The following is a 22,565-nucleotide window of genomic DNA, read 5'->3' on the forward strand; positions in this document are numbered from 1 at the left end:
TGACTTGATAAAAAAATCCCACACCACGGAGCCATGTTCCGGCGTCCTGGGGGCGCCAGATACATTTGCAGTCTGCATTTTGTCTCCTGTGCATTGCAAGTTCTGCCTGCTTCTACTCCATCATCCTCCCGATCTGCTGCTCAGTCTCTCCCTCTGAACTCCCCTCCTCTTCCTCTCTTGTGGGCACCAACGTGACATCCATCGACACATCATCATCGTCACCTTCACCACCACTGACATTAGAGATCTCGGAGTAGACAGCAACAGCAAGGACGACCCTCCTTGGGCTGATCTAGGTACTGTCGTCAGATCGCTGGGTGGCGGCCGTTGCTACCTTCTCTTCTTTATCCAATTCCAAGAATGGCTGCCATCTGTAAGGTCTGGGAATGGATGGGAAAATATTTCCTCGTACTCGGTGGTGGTCTCTTTGGGGGTGCACACAGCAGAGAGTGATGAGGGTTCTAATAAAGAGGATGAGGAGGGTGCAGAAGCGTAAGGCTGAGTGAGCCACTCAACCAACTCTGGTGCATCTTTTGACTTAATCACACGCACCTTCTCCAACTTACCACTTAGGCTCTGGCCTGGTGCACCTGCCCGACCCCTACCACCCCTGCGGAATGGCCTGCCTCTTCCTCTGCCTGTTATTGTCAAAATGACCCTGTAACTAAGTCCCTACAGAAGAGCAGTATTTGTGGAAGCAGGTATATTGCAGGCCTCAATCAATATTTGGAGGATGCCGGTATATCAATACCCTGTATCAGTATTTTGTGGAAACAGGTATATAGAATTCAATAATGAGTATTTGCTGGAAGCTGGTATATCAAACCCCTTAATTAATATTTGGTGGAAGCCGGTATATCAATACCCTGTATCAGTATTTTGTGGAAACAGGTATATAGAACCCAATAATGAGTATTTTCTGGAAGCTCGTATATCAAACCCCTTAAATCAATATTTGGGGGAAGCCGTTGTATCGCAGGCCTCAATCTATATTTGGTGGAAGCCGGTGTATCACACCCCTCAATCAATATTTTGTGGAAGCTGGTGTATCACACCCCACAATCAATATTTTGTGGAAGCAGGTATATCGCATCCCTTAATCAGTTTTTGGGGGGGCAACAGGTATATTACACTAGTTGCAAATACTTATTCGAATAGCATTTGTCCCTCTATCTAGCTGCAATATCTCAGCAGAACTGCACACAACTGCTGCACAATACAAATGCATTATAATATACTTTCTATGTTAGAAGGTATATTATAGGTATATCACACCCCTCTATTAGTTTCTTTTTTTGGAGCAACAGGTATTTCACACCTGTTGCAATTACTTATTCCAATAGTGTTTGTACCTCTATCTAGCTGCGGTCTCTCAGCAGAACCTCACACAACTGCTGCACTATACAAATGCACTATAATATACTTTCTATGTATTAACCAATAGACCTGACAGAACAACAGATGTTCAAGTTGTGGGACACCTGGGAAATAGTCACCATAAAGTAATAACCTTCCAATTATCAATGAAAAGAGTGTTTTCTTCAGGGAGGAACAAAAATACCAAACTTCAAAAAACAATATTTAGCAAACTAAGAGAGGCCATAGGTCTAACTAACTGGGACAAAGTCCTCAAAAATATAAATACAGCCACAAAATGGGATATTTTTAAAAGCATCCTAAAATCTAATTGTGAGAGGTGCATACCTTATGGGAATAAAAGGTTAAGAAACAAGAAGAAACCAATGTGGATAAATAGAACTGTAAAGAAGGCAATAAATGACAAAAAGAAAGCATTTAAATCATTAAAACAGGAGGGTAGTGAGGAAGAACTGAAAAACTATAAGGAAAAAAAATTGAATATGTAAAAAACAAATAAAAGCGGCCAAACTAGAGACCGAGAGATTAATTCCCAAGGAGAGAAAAACAAACCCTAAAATGTTCTTCAATTATATAAATGGTAAAAAGTATAAATCTGAAGGTGTTGGCCCTTTACAAAGTGATGAGGGGGGAGTTGCAGAGAGGGATGAGGAGAAAGCAAAGCTATTAAATATATTTTTCTCCACTGTATTCAGTGAAGAAAATAAACTGTCAGATGAAATGTAAAAGTAAATTCCCTATTAAAAGTGTCGTGTCTGACCCAGGAAGAAGTACAACAGCGACTTAAAAAGATTAAAATAGACAAATTGCCAGGAACGGATGGCATACACCCCCGTATCCTAAGAGTATTAAGTAATGTCATAGCTAGACCCTTATTTCTGATATCTAAGGACTCTATACTGACAGGGAGTGTTCCACGGGATTGGCGCATAGCAAATGTGGTGCCCATATTCAAAAGGGTCCAAAAACAGAGCCTGGAAACTATAGGCCGGTAAGTTTAACATCTGTTGTGGGTAAACTGTTTGAAGGTTTCTAAGAGATGCTATCTTGGAGCACCTCAATGAAAATAAGCAAATAACGCCATATCAGCATGGCTTCGTGAGGGATCGGTCATGTCAAACTAATTTAATCAATTTCTATGAGGAGGTAAGTTCTAGACTTGACAGCGGTGAATCAATGGATATCGTATATCTGGACTTTTCCAAAGCATTTGAAACTGTACCACATGAAAGGTTAGTATATAAAATGAGAATGCTCGGACTGGGAGAAAACATCTGTATGTGGGTAAGTAACTGGCTCAATGATAGAAAACAGAGGGTGGTTATTAACGGTACACACTCAGATTGGGTCACTGTCACTAGTGGAGTACCTCAGGGGTAGGTCTGCATAAGTGAAGAGGAGAACGGCACAAGGATTCTCTGGGGCACACTCTGGTGTAAGGGACACAGGCTAGATGGTGGTTTGAGGTGCCCTTGATGGTCTGTATTAATGTGCTCACGGCAAGGTCCCTTGTAGTTGTGACGCCAGTAACTTTTGTGGTGGTACAACCATTTACTGTAGTGTTAATTGAGGAACTGAAGACTGAGACGAGGATGGAGTAATTCAACTTATAACTTTTACTGAACGTTGCTCCTGGTAACAGTAACATCCAAGTAATAATAGTCTCTTGGTACAGCCAGATATTAAGTACAGTCTCCCATGCATATGGGGAAAAGGGAAATGCAAGTCCTTATTGAAAACAGGCTCTTTGTAATGAATATGAAAGCTACTGCTTCAGACTAGGCTTGTAAAATATGAAAGTCTTACACTGGCAAAAACTCTGGCCTTATTCTAACCTTGGTTGAAGGTGCTTTTCTAAATCCTTGAACTTCTATTCTAATGTTGTTCTGACAGTTGGCCTAAACTGTCCTCAGGGTTTGAACTGGCGGTGTGGATGCCTGACACTGTCTCCTACACCTGGTACTAAGGTGCCTAGTAAGCCCTCAAGTAATGGCTGTCTTGCTGATCCTTTGTCCTGAATAAATTGTAGTAATACCTTGGATATTTGGCTGAATGCAGCTTGACGGTGGTGCAAAAGGTATCCAATGTGTTCCTGACAGGAATACATTGGCTAAAGTCTCAGTTCTTAACATCAGCCTGAGGGATTAGCCGGTATTGTCAGTTGCATATCATTGTGGTGCACCTTTTGCAGTAATTTATGTATTTGTATAGTTTCATCCACACAATATTCCATCTTGTGTAGGATGCCTTTGTGGTGCATGTGGTCCTCTACCGACATCCTCCATTGTATGCATTTTTGTTGGGGATTGCCGCTAGCAACAGATCACATGCGGAGGAATTACTCCCCTGGTTCTAAACACGCTACAGTGTTTGGGGTTTTTGACCATTTCCTCCCATTTAGGCCACTTTATTTCAGTTATTTTTCTTGATATGCTTAGAATGTGCCATTGCTTACTGCTGGTAGCATTCTGTTGCACCTGGTGCAGTATCCCACTCATGATCGTGGGCACCACAAACTATATTTTAAATATTATATTGCAAGATCCATTACACAGGTCTATGTAGGGTGCACCACACTATTTTCTCCACAAGATGAAGTAGTGTCAGTGTGTATATATATAGCTTTGCTCAGACCTAGTTAGGCAGTTCAGAGTTCAGCCTAGTTCCAGTTCAGTTACAGTCTGGACAAGCTTAGTCAGAAAGCAGCAGCAATGTAGCTGTATAGCTGGAGGGAGGCTTATTCACAGTCTCTCTGCTCTGTCCATGCCGGCTCCACAGTCCAGGGTTTTCAAGCCTGCAACTATTCTACCTAGAGGTGAGCAATCCACCCCTCCGGAGTGACCAGTGTCCAAGCTGCATTCAGCCAAGTATCCAAGGGATTACTACAATTTATTCAGGACAAAGGATCAGCAAGACAGCCATTACTTGAGGGCTTACTAGGCACCTTAGTACCAGGTGTAGAAGACAACTTCAGGCATCCTTACCGCCAGTTCAAACCCTGAGGACAGTTTAGGCCAACTGTCAGAACAGCTTTGGAATAGAAGTTCAAGGATTTAGAAAAGCACCTTCAACCAAGGTTAGAATAAGGCCGGAGTTTTTGCCAGTGTAAGACTTTCATACTTCATAAGCCTTGTCTGAAGCAGTAGCTTTCATATTCATTACAAAGAGCCTGTTTTCACTAAGGACTTGCATTTCCCTTTTCCCCATATGCATGGGAGACTGTACTTAATATCTGGCTGTACCAAGAGACTCTTATTACTTGTATGTTACTGTTACCAGGAGCGACGTTTAGTAAAAGTTATAAGTTGAATTACTCCATCCTCGTCTCAGTCTTCAGTTCCTCAATTAACACTACAGTAAATGGTTGTACCACCACAAAAGTTACTGGCGTCACAACTACAAGGGACCTTGCCGTAGGCACATTAATACAGACCATCAAGGGCACCTCAAACCACCATCTAGCCTGTGTCCCTTACACCAGAGTGTGCCCCAGAGAATTCTTGTGCCGTTCTCCTCTTCACTTATGCGAGCCTGCCCAGGGACGACGTAACCGTGGGTAACCAGAACTGTATTTACCTCGGCCCACCTATTGCTCACAGTGTGACCTGATGTATAATTCCCCTGTTAGGTCTGGCATACCGCACTGGTAGCCTGTGTCACAGGGTCTGTTAGAAGTGGGGCTTACAGCCTTATCTCTCCCACTACATGAGTGATTTCACTATGGAGGTATGTGGGAGCTTGGCTGTGAGTTGGATCTTAGCACATTTCAGACCGTGTTCACACTCTGTAGGTAGTCTAGTGGTAGGAACCCATGCCACACTAAGATACCTTGACGGTGGTGCAAAAGGGCTCAGTTTTGTTCCTGACAGGAATACATTGGCTAAAGTCTCAGTTCTTAACATCAGCCTGAGGGATTAGCCAGTATTGTCAGCTGCATATCATTGTGGTGCACTTTTCGCAGTGATCTATGTATTTGTATAGTTTCATCCACACACTATTCCATCTTGTGTAGGATGCCTTTGTGGTGCATGTGGTCCGCTGCCGACATCCTCCATTGTATGCATTTTTGTTGGGGATTGCCGTTAGCAACGGATCACATGCGGAGGAATTGCTCCCCTGGTTATAAACATGCTACAGTGTTTGGGGTTTTTGAGCATTTCCTCCCATTTAGGCCACTTTATTTCAGTTATTTCACACCTACCTTAAAAGGACTTTTGGGGCCCTATTAGCTAGTGTTTGGTGTCACTAACAGCCTGTCCCTGCTCCACACAGCAACCTATCCCTACACTGGCAAAAAAACAGAATGTAAAATGGCTGCCAGATCGGGTTCTGTTATAGGGTGGGTGTGTGTCCATGTGCTGAAACATCTCAATTGGCTGTCCTGTACCACCTGATGGATGTGTCATGGGTCAAAGTTCAGTGTTATGCAAAAAAATATGGCGCGTGCGAATATCGCCATATGTTCGCATGTTCGGCGAATCGCGAACGAGCAAAGTCTGCCGCAAAACGACCGCTGGGCGAACCGCAAGGCCATCTCTATTGCTTACCTCATGTACAACTTTCACATTCTTTTTATTTTACAACTTGGACTCTATTGACCCATTTTCACCATGTAAATAAATTGCTCTGGTTTGTTTCCATCCTTTACGTAGCACTTCCTCTTGCTGCATCCAACCAAACCCATGATGCACTTCTCATTTCTCTGCCACAGCTCTAGCACTGCCCCTAACAGTCCAGGCTAGCCTATAGCCCCTCCCATCTGGGGCGTAGCTAGAAATGCATGGGCCCCATAGCAAAAAAAATTTATGGGCCCCCCCTCCCCTAAATAGTGCCATCCACAGATCCCCCTCCCCTAAATAGTGCCATCAACAGATCCCCCTCCCCTAAATAGTGCCATACACAGATCCCCCCTCCCCTAAATAGTGCCATCCACAGATCCCCCTCCCCTAAATAGTGCCATCCACAGATCCCCCCTCCCCTAAATAGTGCCATCCACAGATCCCCCCTCCCCTAAATAGTGCCATCCACAGATCCCCCTCCCCTAAATAGTGCCATCCACAGATCCCCCCTCCCCTAAATAGTGCCATCCACAGATCCCCCTCCCCTAAATAGTGCCATCCACAGATCCCCCCTCCCCTAAATAGTGCCATCCACAGATCCCCCTCCCCTAAATAGTGCCATCAACAGATCCCCCTCCCCTAAATAGTGCCATACACAGATCCCCCTCCCCTAAATAGTGCCATCCACAGATCCCCCTCCCCTAAATAGTGCCATCCACAGATCCCCCCTCCCCTAAATAGTGCCATCCACAGATCCCCCCTCCCCTAAATAGTGCCATCCACAGATCCCCCTCCCCTAAATAGTGCCATCCACAGATCCCCCCTCCCCTAAATAGTGCCATCCACAGTTCCCCCTCCCCTAAATAGTGCCATACACAGATCCCCCTCCCCTAAATAGTGCCATCAACAGATCACCCCTCCCCTAAATAGTGCCATCCACAGATCCCCCTCCCCTAAACAGTGCCATACACAGATCCCTCTCCCCTAAATAGTGCCATCCACAGATCCCTCTCCCCTAAATAGTGCCATCCACAGATCCCTCTCCCCTAAATGGTGCCATCCACAGATCCCCCTCCCCTAAATAGTGCCATACACAGATCCCCCTCCCCTAAATAGTGCCATCAACAGATCCCCCCTCCCCTAAATAGTGCCATCCACAGATCCCCCCCCTCCCCTAAATAGTGCCATCAACAGATCCCCCCTCCCCTAAATAGTGCCATCCACAGATCCCTCTCCCCTAAATAGTGCCATCCACAGATCCCTCTCCCCTAAATAGTGCCATCCACAGATCCCCCCTCCCCTAAATAGTGCCATCCACAGTGCCATCCACACTCCCCTAAATAGTGCCATACACAGATCCCCCTCCCCTGAACAGTGCCATCCACAGTATCAGGTGCCTCTCTCTCCCCCCCCCCCCCATGTGCCAGTATCAGGTGCCAACCCCCCCCCCCCCAGGTGCCAGTATCAGGTCAGGTGCCAACCCCCCTCCCCCCATGTGCCAGTATCAAGTGCCCCCCCCCCCCCCCGCTCCCCCCATGTGCCAGTATCAAGTGCCCCCCCCCCCCCCGCTCCCCCCATGGCAGTAACAGTCGGGTATTAAAAAAAAAAAAATAAACACTTCTACTTACCTCCATGTCAGCGATGCGATGCAGCCTCTTCCTGTGTCCCTCCCTGTATTGTGTCCCGCCCTGTATGTCCATATATGGAGTCACTGCTTGTATTTCAGAAAAGGTTTCTGCTGGGATTCGAACCCACGACCTTCTGTATCAGAGGCAGAGCACCTACCCTCAAGACCATAACAGCTGCCTTGCTGCTGACTGAAAAATTATGAGACTTCTACTGTTATAGCTGGCTAAGTGTACATCTATACACATAGCTGCTCATATATAGAGATATAGCAGAGCTGAGTGTGCTGGGATAGCTGTCATATAGAGATATAGCAGTGCTGGGTGTGTTGGGGCAGCTGTCATGTGTATAGATGTACACTTAGCCAGCTATAACAGTAGAAGTGTCAAATTTTTTCAGTCAGTTGCAATGCCTTCTTTATGGCTGTGAGGGTTAATGCTTTGCCTCTGATACACTGATACATTGGAGGTTGTGGGTTCGAATCCCAGACACATCAGGAGACTTTAGTATATACAGTAAGATTAGAGCACATTAGCGAGGGAACATTAAGACCGCTGCTGTGAAGGGGCCCTGAACAGTAAGACATCGATATTTAACTAACTTGAAAATAAACTGTCGGGCCCCGAAGCAGCTGCTTCCCCGGTAGTTACGCCACCTCCTGGCTGCCTGTGTGTAGTGTCTGTGTGTGTTAATAAAAAAAAAAAAAAAAAAAAAATTTGAATGCGGTCGGACGGGCCCCCTAGTGGCGTAGGGCCCCATAGCCACTGCTATGGTTGCTATGGCGATCCCTACGCCACTGCCTCCCATCAAGCTAGTTACATAGACACTCCCCTAGCACTGCCCCTGTTGCGGCTCTGTCACACCCATGGACATGACATCACAGGAAATAAGAGAAAGAGTTACGTGAACATGGTCATGTGACCACAGCCTAAAATGGAAGGTGGGAGCAATAAAGGTAAAAGAAATATATTACAAAATAACAGCTAAATGTAAAACTAAAAATCACACTCAGACTTGTCACCAGACCAGCTGTTTATGTAGATCTTAAAGAGAGTAACCAAATACCTGAAATTATTCAACTGAGCGGCTGTCACATATGGTGGAAGACTGCATTGTGATTAAGCCTTTATATATTTATTAAAGTATTAGACCCCTGATTTATTTCTTGAAGTCATTATACTGAAACATGTGATATTACGTTGATTGTGTTTCTCTTTAATATGACACTAAAGATTTTACTTTCAAACTTTGGTAGTCAGTCAGCATTTTGCTGAGAGCCATGTAAAGGGCACCTGGGGTAGTCAATAACACAATTTCTTTACCTCAGCTTCAATATGACTATTGATTCACATAATAATTATTTATTTTTATCCAAGGATACGGGAAAGTGTCAGGGTTACACATTCTGTTCTATCATAGCCCATCCATGCCCCTGGGTACTTCTCCACGTTCTTCTAATATAATGCGAAGCCTCTTCCCTCCTCTTAAAATGTAATTGTCAACACTCTTTTACTGCCACGGCAGACAATGTTATCTAAAGAAAGCCTGGTAGAGGAAATAAATTAGTATCCTCTGAATGCACAGCAGGAACAAGGACACTATAAACATATATTATGTTCTCAGTAATTAGGTGGCTTGCATTTCTCTCTAAATGCTGCTCTACCTGAATGACAGCTTATATTAAGGAGGCAATAAAGTTAAACTCTTTTAACACTTTCCATAAAATCCTGGGTTCACCAATTGCATGCAAATTCCATTGAAATGTTGCTTGCCTAGACAGAACACTGTATATACATTGGATAAACAATAATTGGTTGAAGGAAATTACTAACCACTGCCATCCTTTAGGCTATGCCTTTAAAATCCAACATGGCGAACTAAACTACAGTATAGTTTGCTTCATATACTATTACATTGGTCAACCAATATTAACCGGACAGAATAATATCAAAAACATCGGACCCCCAAGGAGTCATGATAATCACCAAAAAAATGAATAAAACTAACTTACATATGTATGAAGATCCCAAAAACTTTATTGTAAGTATATATAAACATATAAACAATACATACATATATAATAAAACAGGCAGCACAAGGCGGGACACACAGATGAGTAGCAGGACCCAAGGAGAGGCCGGGAGATCAGTGCACGAAATAACAGGGAAAAAAGAATGCTAGCTGAAAAAGCATATCTCAAAACCTCATAGCAGCAACGCCCCAAACAAAGTGCAAAAGAGGCAATTGTGGAGATTGAGGTTGGAATGAAAAGGACAAAGTATAAACATACCCTGACTGGTGCAAAGATCTCTCGGCCGACTCCTGACCCAACGCCGTTTCGCCAGTAGATCTGGTAGATCACATCATCCTCTTTATGCATGTTGTCTTACTCCAAGCTGTATAGGCTCGAAAGCCTACTACCAATTAAGCATATTAGGTGATGTGCATCTCTGTAATGAGAAGGCGTGTGGTCTAATGACATCAACACCCTATATTAGGTGTGCATAATAATCCTTTCCTTTCACAAAATGGGTCAAAAGAAGGACTTGACAGGCTCAGAAAAGTCAAAAATAGTGAGATATCTTGCAGAGGGATGCAGCACTCTTAAAATTGCAAAGGTTCTGAAGCGTGATCATCGAACAATCAAGCGTTTCATTCAAAATAGTCAACAGGGTCGCAAGAAGCGTGTGGAAAAACCAAGGCGCAAAATAACTGCCCATGAACTGAGAAAAGTCAAGCGTGCAGCTGCCAAGATGCCACTTGCCACCAGTTTGGCAATATTTCAGAGCTGCAACATCACTGGAGTGCCCAAAAGCACAAGGTGTGCAATACTCAGAGACATGGCCAAGGTAAGAAAGGCTGAAAGACGACCACCACTGAACAAGACACACAAGCTGAAACGTCAAGACTGGGCCAAGAAATATCTCAAGACTGATTTTTCTAAGGTTTTATGGACTGATGAAATGAGAGTGAGTCTTGATGGGCCAGATGGATGGGCCCGTGGCTGGATTGGTAAAGGGCAGAGCTCCAGTCCGACTCAGACGCCAGCAAGGTGGAGGTGGAGTACTGGTTTGGGCTGGTATCATGAAAGATGAGCTTGTGGGGCCTTTTCGGGTTGAGGATGGAGTCAAGCTCAACTCCCAGTCCTACTGCCAGTTTCTGGAAGACACCTTCTTCAAGCAGTGGTACAGGAAGAAGTCTGCATCCTTCAAGAAAAACATGATTTTCACGCAGGACAATGCTCCATCACACGCGTCCAAGTACTCCACAGTGTGGCTGGCAAGAAAGGGTATAAAAGAAGAAAATCTAATGACATGGCCTCCTTGTTCACCTGATCTGAACTCCATTGAGAACCTGTGGTCCATCATCAAATGTGAGATTTACAAGGAGGGAAAACAGTACACCTCTCTGAACAGTGTCTGGGAGGCTGTGGTTGCTGCTGCACGCAATGTTGATGGTGAACAGATCAAAACACTGACAGAATCCATGGATGGCAGGCTTTTGAGTGTCCTTGCAAAGAAAGGTGGCTATATTGGTCACTGATTTGTTTTTGTTTTGTTTTTGAATGTCAGAAATGTATATTTGTGAATGTTGAGATGTTATATTGGTTTCACTGGTAAAAATAAATAATTGAAATGGGTATATATTTGTTTTTTGTTAAGTTGCCTAATAATTATGCACAGTAATAGTCACCTGCACACACAGATATCCCCCTAAAATAGCTAAAACTAAAAACAAACTAAAAACTACTTCCAAAAATATTCAGCTTTGATATTAATGAGTTTTTTGGGTTCATTGAGAACATGGTTGTTGTTCAATAATAAAATTAATCCTCAAAAATACAACTTGCCTAATAATTCTGCACTCCCTGTATAATGAGTATACAAAACAAAAGAGACTGCTTGGCCTAGGGCACTTGGACACTGATGCCATTTGTTGCACTGATAGACATTAGTGTTGATCGAGCACCAAAGGAAACACCACTGAAGTGGTTCCGAAACAGCATGGGGAGGTTGTCTGGATGTATCTTGGACTCCCAGGTCACTGCTGGGAATGATGTTGTCCGAGTAGTACGCCATTTTTACAGACTCACAATAATACGCACGAAAACCAAAGATAAAATCGATTTTAGAGGAAAAATTGTTAGGAAACATTCTTTCCTATATTTACAATATAGAAGAAAATCTAAATCGCACATCCTCATTCCTATGCTTTTGATATAACGACTGTATAAAAATACAGCATGATATGGCGGTGAAGCACTATTATCAATGTGTTGCTGTGCACTATTAGGAGGCATTAGTATACAGTTTGATCAAAGAGCATAGGCCCACTTACCGCGACAAGGTCGCCTCTTCAAGTGGGGACCTACTCTAACTTTGGCGCGGTACCGTGCGGCGACCATCGCGCCTCCACGCCGCTCCAGCGGGCAATGGGACCCAGCAGCCACACAGCGCCCTCACTGCGCAGCAAAGCCACCTAGGCCCTGGGCCCCATCACTCCACCAGCACAGCACAAAAGCAGCGATGGTCACCGTCCAGCACCGCATAATGTGAACAGGTGCTAAGAGCTCACCTGTTCACAGCCTCTCAGGAACTCCAACCGAGAGGTAGTAGGAATTTATTGACCCTTTGCAGACTTCTGCTAATTAAAAGCACCTAAGCCGAATAGGGAGGAGTGCTGATCCAGAGGGGAAAAAAAGAGTAGGTCCCCACTTGAATGAGGCGAGTCGTGGTAAGTGGGCCTATGCTCTTTGATCAAACTGTATACTAATGCCTCCTAATAGTGCAAAGCAACACATTGATAATAGTGCTTCATCGCCATATCATGCTGTATTTTTAAACAGTCGTTATATCAAAAGCATAGGATTGAGGATGTGCAATTTAGATTTTCTTCTATATTGTAAACATTCTTTCCTATATATTTACTTGTATATAAAGTGCAAGTGCTGCCAAAAATTGCAAGGAAGATACACTTCGATACAACCTGTATATCACATAAAGGAGGGCCTCATTCACATTGTGGTACAATTGTTCAGGTAGTGGGACTACTACACTCATAAAGCCTATGCACTAAGTGAAAGGGCTGCCAAAAATTACAAGGAATCGGCACACCAATACACCCTTTATTACACATAAGGCATCAAACACCCTTGAAAAATTATGATTGATGGCCTGCTGGTGAGCTGACCCTGTAAAACATTATATGCGAGGGCCTGCAGGTGAGCTGAGCCTTTAAAAGATTGAAAGGTGAGGGCCTGCAGGTGAGCTGACCGTAAAAGATTGTAGGTGTGGGCATGCTGGTGAGCTGACCCTCTAAAAAATTAAATGTGAGGGCCTGCAAGTGATCTGACCCTGTAAAAGATTGCAGGTGAGGGCCTGTAGGTGAGTTGACTCTGTAAAAGATTATATGCGAGGGCCTAAAGGTGAGCTGACCCTGTAAAACATTATATGTGAGACATCCGACATCTGTCGATGACTTGCGGAAATGTGCACACACACGGCGCACCTTCACCAGTAGCTCAGGCAAACTGGGGTAGGTTTTGAAAAACCTCTGAACCACTAAGTTGAAGACTTGGGCAAGGCATGGGATGTGTGTGAGCTTGCCGACCTTTAAAGCCGCCACCAAGTTACGGCCATTATCAGACACAACCATGCCTGGTTCTAGGTTGAGTGGCAAGAGCCACAGCTCAGTCTCTTATCCCCTGCCACAGCTCTGCGGCAGTGTGCTGTTTGTCCACTAAGCATATTAGCTTCTGCAACGTCTGTTGCTGCTTCCCCACTGCAGTGATACACTGCTTCCAGCTACCGATGGCTGACTGGTGCTGCACGTGTATAATTCAGAGGTGGAAGTGGAGGAGGAGGCGGAGGAGGAGAAGTGGGGGTTGGAGCCACTAACGTAGATGGTGGCGGAAACCCTGATCGATGTAGGGCCAGCAATCCTTGGCTTTGGTAGCACCTGTGCCATCCCAGGGTATGACTCGCTCCTGGACTCCACAACGTTCACCCAGTGTGCCATCAGGGAAATGTAGTGTCCCTGGCGGAATGCACTTGTCCATGTGTTCATGGTTAAGTGGAACTTCCCAGTAACTGCGTTGGTTAGGGCACGTGTGATGTTACGGGACACATGGTGTAAGGCGGGCACGGCACACCTTGAAAAATAGTGGCGGCTGGGGACTACGTAATGAGGGATGGCCGCCAAACATCAGGCTGCGGAATGCCTCAGTGTTCACAAGCCTAAATGTCAACATTTCCCAGGCCAGTTATTTGGAAAGCTGCACATTTAGTGCTATGGCCTGTGGGTGGGTGGGTGGCTGGGTATTTGCCCTTGCGTTCAAATGCCTGGGGTAAGGACATTTGGATGCTGCGCTAGGAGGCGGAAGTGGATGTGGTCGCTTATGGTGCTTGCGAAGGTCCAGGTGCAGGGCGGGAGGCATCTGGGCCTGCACCTTCGACAGGAGATTGGCAAGCATGTAACACAGGGGAAGAGGAGGCAGTGGTGTGACCCGCAGACACAGATTGTGGACCCAGGCATTCGTCCCACTTATTGCAGATCTTGTATGCCATGTGGCGGATCATGCTGGTGGTGGTGAGGTTGCTAGTGTTCACACCCCGGCTCATTTTGGTGCAGCATAGGTTGCAAACTACTATTTTTTGACGTCCGGACTTTCTTCAAAAAAAGCGCCATACTGTGGAACATCTATCCTTTGGTAAGGGAGATTTCCACAAGGGGGTGCTCCAGTTGCGGCCTGTTTGGTGTGGCCCGCCTTCTCCTTTTTGCCACCCCACTGACTCTTCCAGCCTGTTGCGGTGCAGCAGAACCCTCCCCTTCTGTACTGCTGTCCTCGCTCGGCTTTCCACCTTCCCAGGTTGGGTCAGTGACTTCATCATCCACCACCTCCTTTTCCACTTCCTCACTCTGCTAATCCTCCTGACTTGTTGACCTAATGACAACCTCAGTGATTGAAAAATGTGTCTCATCCTCTTCATCAACCTCTAGAGACAGTAATTGCCGTTGACTTATTGGCAACTGTGTATCATCATCATCCACCTTATTAAACAGTAATTGCCGTCCCCACCGTTATCTTCTTGTGCCTGTGGACGCTCAAGAGATTTGGAATCAGGGCACAAGATCTGTCCCTCTTCAAGCATGCTTGGCGAGAGGGCCAAATCAAGGATTGGAACTGAAAAGAGCTCCTCGAAATATCTAAGTGTGGGATCAATTTTTTGCCCAGACTCTCTATGGTGGGAGGTAGGAGGATAAGGGTGAGGATTGTGTTGAACAGACTCTTGGCTACTAAGACTGGACTTGATGGAAGACAGGGTGGTGCTTAAATGACTAGAAGCATTATCTGCTGCAATCCAACCGACCACCTGGTTGCACTGTGCTGACTTCAAGAGTGGTGTCCTGTGCCGCCCTGCAAACTGGGACATGAAGCTAGGTATCGTGGATGTTTGTTTTTCTTGTGCTCTGGCAGCAGGCACAGTTTCACCACGCCCAGGGCCAAGACCTCTGCGTGCACCATCAGCATCACGGCCACTACCGCCCCTTACTGCTCGCCTTCTTCATATGAAATGTTATATATGCTTGAAAGTCTGTCACACGTACAGTAGCGTAGGATTTGGAGGTGTATGCACAAACAAATTTAAAAAGGTATTTGGGATGTGGAAACATCACACAGGAGATATCCTGCAGATAATGTAAATGCTGTCACCAGCCTCTAATAAAAAATTACAGGGAATGTCACAGGTATTTGGGATGAGGAAACATTATACAGGAGAGGTACCTGGTAATGTCACTGTTTCCGCAGATATTTTTTGAATGCGCACACTTTACACAGGACATGTGAGGCAGCTAATGTCACTGTCCACAGCAGACACAGTCTATTGAAAAAGTACACTGTATGTCACAGATACATTTTTTTTTTCAGCGCACTAGACAATGAGCAGCAGGGGATCTGAGCGCCGATATTAATTAGTCGGCGCTCAGCTGTGTTATGAGCAATCAGAGTCACGTGACTCTGACCACGTCACGTGACTCACCTGTAGGGGTTATTTAAACAGGCAGCCTACTGGCCACAGGTTGCCTGTGATTGGTCTTGCTACCCTCACCAGCATTGTGTATATTGTGTACTCTGTGTGTTTTGACCTCGACACCGTGTTTGACCTCGACCTTGTGACCTCCTTGGATTTGACGTGACCTCTTGGCTTCTGACTCCGGATTGTGTTTTGATCTCGTTATTGTATTACTCCCTGTGTACCTGCGTGTCCTCCTGGTTTGACTTTGGCTTGCCTGACTCTGTTATGGTATTCCTTTTACCTTCTTAGGCCCCTGCACGTATCTAAACGAGGGACTACCACCAAGTTGTACGCTGTTGGTTAGTACGAGCCATGCAAGTAGGCAGGGACACAGGTGGGGTGGAGTTTAGGGCAGAACGTATCCCTCCCCTCTGTCATGACAGAATCACAGGCCTTACCTATACCATGGACCCTACGCGAGTCCTCACAGACCAGGTACATAGTCTCGACCAAATGGTGCAGGATTTGGCGGAGAGACTACAGCAGCAGGAATTGCATCAGGCCCCACCTATAGTGGCCTCTTCCGCTCAAAATCTCGAACCCCGTGTTAAACTGCCTGACCGTTTTTCCGGGGATCGTAAGTGTTTTCTGACATTTAAAGAAAGTTGTAAAATGTATTTTTGTTTACGCTCTCATTCTTCAGGTTCCGAACAGCAAAGAGTAGGAATAATTATCTCTTTGTTGCAGGAAGACTGGGCTTACTCCCTCCCCATGAACTCCCCTTGTCTAGCTTCCGTGGAATTATTTTTTAAAGCCTTGGGGGTACTTTATGATGAACCCGACAGGTTGACTGTGGCAGAATCTCAGTTGAAGGCTCTCACTCAGGTGGAGGAATACTGCAATCAGTTCTGGAAGTGTTGTGTTCCCTCTGGTTGGAATGAGGCAGCGCCTAAGTGCTAGTTTAGGTGAGGGCTCTCTAAAAACCTTAAGGATATGTTGGTCATCTATCCCTGCCCTGACACCTTAGAGCAGACTATGACTCTGGCTGTTAGGCTTGACCGACGTATAAGGGAAAGGCAACGAGAACATCTGACCTTTCCGCAGGTGGTGGTCAAGCCAGACTCCTTACCCATGGGAGTCAAGGTACAGAATTATCCTGAAGAACCCATGCAGCTCGAAATGACCAGAAGGGATCAGAGATGTCTAAGAGGGGGGCGGAGCCTGGCCGTTGGAGTGGATGGCTGTGTGAGAGAACGGCTCCTCCACTTCCCAGCATCTACAGCTATTTAAACAGAAGTGACCTGTGCAAAAATGGTCAAATATGGAAGAGACAGAGGGCTTGAACCCCCAGACACGCCGAGATCGTATAAGGGACAGCAAGACATGCAGAAGTTTCTTAAAAAGAGAAGCGCGCACTCACCGGGAGCCAGCGCTAAAATGGCGGCGGCGCGCGAAGCTGAAGAGGAAGCTGACGATTCGGAGGCAGACAGTGAGAAGTGTGGCGCAGCGACCGAGCGAGACACAGCGTCTGTGTCCAAGGCATTCCTCACTAAGGTCCTCGGTCAAGCTCTGGACAAAGCCTTGAGACCGGTGCTCACGGAACTGGCAGAGATTAAAACGGAAATCTCCCAAGTTGGCCACAGAGTTGAAGCGTTGGAGCAGACAGCTCAGGGTCTGCAGGCACACGCCTCTGGAGTAGAGGACTGCTTAAATGGTCACGCTGCTGAGCTCAACAGAGCATTTCTACTTTTAGAAGACCAGGAAAACCGCAGCAGGAGACGTAATGTCCGAATAAAAGGCCTACCTGAATCCTGGGCTGCAGAATCACTCCGTAAAGTAGCCTCAGAAATATTCGCAGACCTGCTGGCGCCGGACTCCACAGAATCTATTACTTTAGAGCGCATTCATAGAGCGCTGAGACCACAACCGAAGCCAAATGAGAGGCCAAGGGACGTAGTCTGTGGCCTCTTGTCATTTATAGACACAGCACGCATTATGGAGGCAGCGCGCGCTAAAGGTCGGATCCAGTATGATGGAGCAGATATTGCGCTTTATCAGGACATTGCACCATCAACGCTCGCGAAGAGGCGCATATTGAAACCGTTGTTGGATGCCTTGAGGGCACAAAAGATCTCATACACCTGGATGTATCCCTTTGGCCTGTCTGTTCTAAAGAATGGGAAGCGCATAGCCATACATGTGCCAGAAGATCTCGAGAGTGCATGGGAACGCATTGGAATACAGCCCATTGACATTCCCTCATGGCTGCCTGTTACTTGCCCGACAGCACTACCAGTCCTACCGTCAGCGGAATCCTGGAGAAGAGTTCAGCGAGCCAAGTCCAGCAAAGCGGCTAAACGCCTCATGGGAGAAGCAGACCCTCCACCATGAAGAGGCCTTCCCGGTGACACAGTAAAGTATCATTAGGCTTTGATGGGGCCGTGCCTGAGATACCTTCTACGGGACTGTTATCACTCCTGTACCAAGTTAACATATAGAGACGCCTCGGACGTACCTTGCCCACAGCCTCGATGATCTGGGGCTGGGATGCTGTATGTTATGGGGACTCACACTATCATTACCTTTAGTTCAGTGTGCTGGTGCTTCGGCGCCATGTTCATGTTCCTGTTTAAGTTATACTGACGAGAGGTTTAACGCATTCAGCATGCCTAATGTTCATTGCCGATTTGAGCGATGTCTAGTTAACAATATGTTGAGGTATTGGCTCTCACTGCCTCCAAGTTAGTCCAGATGGACAAAGATAAATATTATTCTGTCAATCTTATAAAATTATAAGGGATAGCGCGCATGTGGAGTCGGGTGGAGGAAGAGAGAGCATTATTAGCTGCCTTTCTATGGTTTTTAATCTTCTTCTATGCGATTCTACACTGGCGATGCATACTGGCTATTAGAGATTCATGCGAGCGTTCCTGTCCCATATATTTAGGGCCAGATATGTATCACTACAGCCCCAATGTGTTTGAGTTTAGTTGTACCAAGTGCATCAGTCCATGCTGTTTGTATGGGAGAGACTCGGACGTTCACGTGCCGATGTACTCTCCTATGCAGAATTGCATATGTGATCTCTGATATATAGCACAATTTCTGTGGATGTATTTAACAAACTTGGTTTAGAAGCCAGATGCAACCCTTAACCACATTCTGTCCTCTTTGTTTTCTTTTTGTTTGAAATTGCACAAGCGACTATAAAATGTAGAAGTGCTCCATCTAAACATACCACATGCTTTATACATGTACAAATTAATGTTAAAATGCATAACGTCAAAATGTATGTTATTATTAGTAATACATAATTAACAGATAGACAGTACAATGCTTATTAGGATGCTCTTCTCTCCCTTGCCCTCTTCTTCCTCTGGACTCATCCTCTACTAAGTCCCATATATCACAAAAACTCCTTAGCAAACTTCACAAGAAACTACAGGAATTACATTTATTAGATGTTTGGCGTAGCCTCCACCGTTCAGTGAAAGACTTTTCCTTCTACTCCATCCCACATAAAACGTATCAGCGGTTAGACCATATTTTGACCTCTGCATCTCTTCTTCCCACCGCTAGGTCAGCTGAGATCGGAGCTATTACAGTATCGGACCATGCACCATGCTCGGTGACCCTCGCCCTGGCCTCTATACCAAAGAGAGAATGGAGTTGGAAACTAAACGAATCCTTATTGCTCAGTCAATCTCATCTGGATCAGGTCAGGACTCAACTGGCGGAGTATTTTGCAATCAATTCAACCACACACAGCTCACAACCTATTATTTGGGAGGCCCACAAGGCATTTGTTAGGGGTTGTTATATCTCACTGGGTTCCAGAGTTAAGAAAGAGCGACAAAAGGCAGTAGACACACTTTTAGACAAAATAGCAACTATAGAAAAATTGCATAAAGCTTCCCTAAAGATGGAGCATCAAAAAGCTTTGACAGAGCTCAGACTGCAACTTCGTGAACTCCTCAACCAAAGGGTGATGAGACAGATGCTGAATTTTCAGCACAAAGTGTACGCTCATGGCGATAAAGGAGGGAAGTTGATGTCCTCTCTGTTAAAGAAAGCGAAGAACATAACTTACATCTCAGCTATAAAACAACAGAATGGTAACATAACACAGGAAACACCAGAGATAGCGGGGGCTTTCAAAGAATTCTATTCAGCCTTATATAATCTACATCAGAATGATACACCTGATAAAAAATTGCAAAAAGAACAAAATATTAGGAGCTTCTTGAGCGCTCTCCAGCTTCCGACTTTAGCGCATGAAGAGTCCACATATCTTATCAGACCAATAACAACAGAAGAAGTAACAGACACCCTCAAAAGTTTCCCACTAGGCAAAAGTCCTGGACCAGATGGACTGCCTTTGATATACTATAGAAAATTTCAAGACATCCTAGTCCCCAAATTCACTGAGGTTTGCAATGCCTTGATGAAGGGAGACCTACTACCTAGACAGACACTAGAGTCCCATGTTACCCTAATCCCTAAAGAAGGGAAGGACCTTCAAAATTGTGGTAGTTACCGTCCGATTTCCCTCCTGAACCTTGACTTGAAGATCTGGGCCAAGATCTTGGCAAGCAGATTGAGCAAGTTTTTACCAAAGATTATTGGACCTGAGCAATCAGGATTTGTCCGGGGTCGGGAGGGAAGGGACAATACACACAGGATTTTTCATGCCATACACATAGCTCATAATAGGAAATTCCCCCTAGCTCTACTGAGCATTGACGCCGAAAAGGCCTTTGACAGAGTCAGTTGGATGTTTATGAGATTGACTCTGCAACAATTTGCCCTTTCAGACATGTTTATTCAGGCAATCATGACTCTTTACCAGAACCCATATGCTAGGCTGAAGGTTAACGACACGCTGTCACAAACTTTCAACATTACTAATGGGACTAGGCAGAGATGCCCCCTGTCTCCCTCACTGTTTGTCTTGGTGGTGGAGACACTTCTGCAACTAGTTAGACAATCACCAGATATATCGGGAGTTAGCTATGATCAAAAAGAACTGAAATGTACTGCTTTCGCAGACGACTTATTATTCTTAGTAAAAGATCCGGAAAAAGGGTTAGGTCCCTTGATGGACAGAATAGACACCTATAGCTCACTTTCAGACTTTAAAGTCAACCATGCCAAATCCGAACTTCTTAATATATCCCTACCGACAGCCAAAGCCTCTACCCTAAGTAGCCAGACTCCATTCAAGTGGACTAAAGGGCCGATTAAGTATTTGGGGATCCAAATCCCCAAAGACACCAACGATCTATATCTACATAATTATACCCCTCTCTTAAAAGAAATACAAAGCTTACTTCAGACCTATAACCTACCTTACCTTTCTTGGATGGGCCGGAAAAACTTATTAAAAGCTTATGTTATGCCCAAAATCCTATATGTTATGCAACTAGTCCCAATATGGCTCCCTAAATCCTTCTTTACGAGTGTAAGGAGTATGTTCTCTAAATTCCTATGGAACGGGAAGAAATCTCGTATTTCGCACAAAATCCTGATCAGAAGCAAGAAACAGGGCGGACTAGGACTACCTGATGTTGCTAGTTATTATAAAGCAATACAGCTTAATAGATGGCTAGAGCTAATAGATCCTGCAAGACAACCTGAGGTACAAGCTATTTGTAGACATAGTACAGGTCAAAACTTCCAGAAACACTTATGGCTACCAGATAAACACTCATACAGAGACATGAAGGTAGATCCCATGCTCAGAGGGATAGGAGAGGTCTGGAGAGAATTGAGCAAAATACTTGCACCCAACCCATCTCCCCTGATGCCAGTATGCCTTATCCCAGACCTTCTAGATAAAAGTAGTAGGGACAAGCCACAGATATGGTCGCACCTAACATCAATCAGGTTTAGGGATGTCACACCTGAAGTGGAATCTTCCATTCTTGAAGTGCTCCCAAGCGCAGTCGTAGACTCATCTGGGTTTTTCCTCATGAAGTCACATATCAGAGCTGTGTGCGGGGAACTGAAATAGCAGTACTCTGTCCGTGGGCATTTGACTGAATTTGAGAAATTGATATGCTCACCAATTACTGGCACAAGGAAAATTGCAAAGCTCTATCCTTTGGTGGTAGGCCTGGGCGAATCACTGAAACCACTATATCTTAGGGAGTGGGAAAAAGAATTGAACAAGGTTCTTAATGATGCTGAGGTCAAAAGAGTGCTAGCACACTCGCATGGATTCTCAACATGTATTCGCCTACAGGAGAATCATTTCAAAATGCTATCAAGATGGTATAGAACCCCTGACTTTCTCTTCAAGAGGGGATTAACGGAAGCGAGGGAGTGCTGGAGATGCGGAGGAGGAGTTGGCACATTATCACATATTTGGTGGGAATGTCCCCGCATAAAAAAGTATTGGGAAGAAATAGAAGTAATAATCCAAAAATTTACAACACCAAATTTCAAGCTTAAACTAGAAACGATAGTTTTGTCTCTCCCCACATCTGAATATAAACCATCCAAGAGGAACCTAGTATCCCATCTTCTTGCAGCTGCAAAAATAATAATTCCTCTACACTGGCTGGTCGCAGACCCCCCCTCCGTATCTGAATGGAAGGCCAAGGTTAATCAAATTTGTAGGTTTGAAGAGATGAGCAGTTGGATCAACAGGACTCATGATAGGTATCTGGAAATGTGGGGCCCATGGATATCTCTGAAAGAGGCAACTCCTGGCGATAGCAACTCATAACTTAGGATAAAACACAATGGATGAATGGATCAAGGTCCCCCCCCCTCCTCTTTCCCTCCCTGTCGTCCCTGTCTCTCTTCTCTGTGGTTTCTCTTCTTTCTTTATTGTCTAATATATTTTAATGATCTGGCCTATTATATACGTTTCTCTTTAATAGCACCAACAAAAGTGATTAAGGGATTGTATTAAACTATCCAAAGCTTTTTCGGTACTCAGCCTCCCTTGCTATGAGACGTATCCATGACTGTACAAGAT

This window comes from Bufo bufo, chromosome 3 (assembly GCF_905171765.1).
Source record: "Bufo bufo chromosome 3, aBufBuf1.1, whole genome shotgun sequence".
NCBI lineage: Eukaryota > Metazoa > Chordata > Amphibia > Anura > Bufonidae > Bufo > Bufo bufo.